The following is a 3464-nucleotide window of genomic DNA, read 5'->3' as shown; positions in this document are numbered from 1 at the left end:
GATTGGCCCAGAGACGGGGGCGGAAGGCCGGCACCCGCCAATCCCCGGCCGTAGAAAGGCCGCCCACCCACCCCGCCCCCGCACACCCCCTTCCCACACCCACTCTGGCTCCCCCCCAGGGGCCCGCTGGACGCCCCGCCTCCACAACGGAGTGTCTGCTTGCTCTTTGGGAATTCAGGGAGCTGTGCTCGAAAAGTTTGAAAGGCTCTGCCGTCTAACACACGTTTGTCGTGAAGCGCTGGAAGGGCCCCAGGTCTGTGCCCAGAGGTCTGCACCCTGCGGCACAGCCTGGCCAAGTGTGTCAGGGAGCCTCGTTTCCCAGGACCCGTTCCACTCGAGGACGTGCCTCGTGGGGCTTCCTGGCTTGGCGTGGTCGAGTCACGCATGCGCTGCTGTGAACGGCAGGAGCCTGACGCTCACAAACTCTCCCACAGCTCTCCCAAGCAACCGGCCTGAGGGGCCTGGATCAGTGGTGCCACTGCAAGGACGCCCCACTAGCGATATCCGTAGGACGTTAAAATGGGCGTGGTGGTGCATGCAGTCCCAGCCTGTGGAATGGGGTCCAGGGAGGAGAATCTCAAGTTTGAGTTCAAGGTCAACCTGGCCTATATAGAGACCTGGGGGGAAGGCTAGGGGAAGGTGGAGAGTCGGGGGGGGCACCTATATAAATGGGTTGGTTTGGACAAGTCTCATCCTGTGGTTAAGTAGGTGACCTCAGTGTTCTCTCTCTCTCTCTCTCTCTCTCTCTCTCTCTCTCTCTCTCTCTCTCTCTCCTTCCATCCTTCCTTTCTTTCTTCCTTCCTTTCTTTCTTTCTCTATATTTTTCGAGACAGGGTTTCCCTGTGCAGCACTAACTGTCCTGGAACTCGCTCTGCAGACCAGGCTGGAACTCAAAAGATTTGCCTGCCTTTGCCACCAGAGTGGTGAGATTAAAGCTGTGCGCCACCACGCCTGGCTCTTTGTAATTTGTTTTGCTTTTTTATTTTATTGCCAGGCGGTGGTGGCATACATCTTTAATACCAACGGGGGTGCTGGGAACCAAACTCCAGTTCTCTCCAAGAGCAGCACCCGTTCTTAACTGGTGAGCCGTCTCTCCAGCCCTGTGTTTAGCTTGTTGAAATAGGCTGAGCTCCGACTCCAGATCCCCCTGCCTCCTCAGAGTTGGGATTGCAGATGTGAGCCACCATGCCCAGCCGAATGTGACATTCTGTTAGAAGGGCCACCTCTTGTTCCAGGAGGAAATCTTCTGGGCTGGAAAATGTAAGCGCCTGGGGCAAGAGCCTGGTGGGTCTGACAAACCTCGTGCCAACCCGGAAGGGGGTTGGAGAGAGGGGGGAGGGGTGGAGTTTGAGGCTAGGGATCTGGAAACGAGCTTGAGAGGGAGGCTGCTTGTTAGGGAGCCGGTTACTATGCCGAGCTGTTTTGCCTTCCAGTGTATCTTATTTTGTCAGGGCAAGAACGCTAACCGGTGGGTTCGGTCCCCAGCTCCGGAAAAAAAAAAAAGAACGCGGGCTGGAGAGATGGCTCAGTGGTTAGAGCACTGACTGCTCTTCCAAAGGTTCTGAGTTCAATTCCCAGCAACCACATGGTGGCTCACAACCATCTGTAATGGGATCTGATGTTCTCTTCTGGTGTGTCTCAAAACAGCTACAGTGTAGCAACATGAAATAAAAGTCTTAAAAAAAAAAAAAAAGAGGGGTTGGGATTTAGCTCAGTGGTAGAGCGCTTGCCTAGCAAACGCAAGGCCCTGGGTTCGATCCCTAGCTCCGAAAAAAAAAAAAAAAAAAAAAAAAAGAACGCTAACCGGAATTCCCAGGAACCCTTCTCTGGAGGGTTTGGCCGTTGAAGGTTTGGCCAGGTCTCAGGGGATGTAACTTAAACCCACGGTTATGGGCGACATCCTTAAGAGAAGGTGAGAGGGGTTGGGAATTTAGCTCAGTGGTAGAGCGCTTAGCTAGCATGCACAAGGCCCTGGGTTCGGTCCTCAGCTCCGAAGGAAAAAAAAAAAAGAGAGAAGGTGAGAGTTTGAATGGAGAAACAGCCCTGTGAAGATGCAGGCAGACACTGGAGTTAGTGTAGATGCACAAGCAGCCAGGACTGCTTGCCCCTGGCCGACTGCCACCTCCAGCAAAGAGGAGGAGGAGGACGGAGGAAGCCCTTCCCCCATTCTCCAGCATCCTGAAATACTGCCTCCCCTCAACGTACCCCAGTTTGCAGTTCTGTCCCATGCAAGTATTTCAGTTTTAAATCAAGTTTCTGATAAGTCTCGTTTTGCTTAAAATTGACAATTTTGACCTAATTTCAGACAGTCAGAAAAGTGGCATGGATAGTGTTTGGTTTCACACTCAGGACAAGGGACTGAGGTGCATATTTTACATACCAAAGCAGACCTGACTTCCAGGCTGCTCAGTCCCTACCTGGCATACCCTGTCCCAAGCCCTGAACTTCTCAGCCGTCCTTCTCCCAGAGGCTCCTCTGTATACAAACCAGACATTTTGGTGTCTCTCTCTCTCTCTCTCTCTCTCTCTCTCTCTCTCTCTCTCTCTCTCTCACACACACACACACACACACACACACACACACACACACACACACACACAAACACACACGCACACACAAACGCACACATACACACACATACACACGCACATACTCACACATGCACGCGTGCATACAGGTAAGACACTGTCCTAATTTGCTCTCCCTTGCTGTGATAAACGCCATGACCAAAGTGACTTGGAGAAGCATAGGTTTTTATGGCTTACGGGTTAATAGCTCGTCTTTGGGGGAAGTCAGGAGAAGAAGTCGAGGTGGAAACCCAGATGCAGGAATGGACGCAGAGGCCATGGAGGAGTGCCGCTTACTGCTTTACTCCTGGCTTGCTCAGCCTGCTTCCTTACAGCACCCAGGACCACTTAGTGGCCTGGGCCCTCCCACATCTGTCATTAAGAAAATTTCTCACAGGCCTGCCTACAGGCCAGTTTGACTGGAGTTCTTTCTTCCTTCTCAGAGAACTCTAGGTTGTGTCAAATAGACTAAACAACACAAACAAAACCTAGCCCCCTCAGTCACCGTTCCCCCTTATACTCAAATAGTTCCTAAAAACAGGACTGCTGGGGTTGGGGATTTGGCTCAGTGGTAGAGCGCTTGCCTAGGAAGCGCAAGGTCCTGGGTTGGTCCCCAGCCCCAGGGGGGGAAGAAGTTAAAAAAAAAAAAAAAAAACAGGACTGCTTTCCATACCCACAATGCATCTGCCAAATCAGGACCCTGACAGGGTCACACACTGTGCTCCAGTTGCTGCCACTACTCAGAGTTTGCCAGAATCCCCAACATTGCCCTCTGCCAAGTCCCCGGGTTTGTGCCTCCCCCCCCCCCGCCCCACACACCCTTTTTTAAAAATCTGGAACAGTTCCAAGGTTACTCTGTGTTTGAAGAACAGGAGCATTTTGCAAGTGCCCGGGACA

Source organism: Rattus rattus, chromosome 18 (assembly GCF_011064425.1).
Source record: "Rattus rattus isolate New Zealand chromosome 18, Rrattus_CSIRO_v1, whole genome shotgun sequence".
Lineage (NCBI taxonomy): Eukaryota > Metazoa > Chordata > Mammalia > Rodentia > Muridae > Rattus > Rattus rattus.
This window is presented reverse-complemented; position numbering follows the sequence as displayed.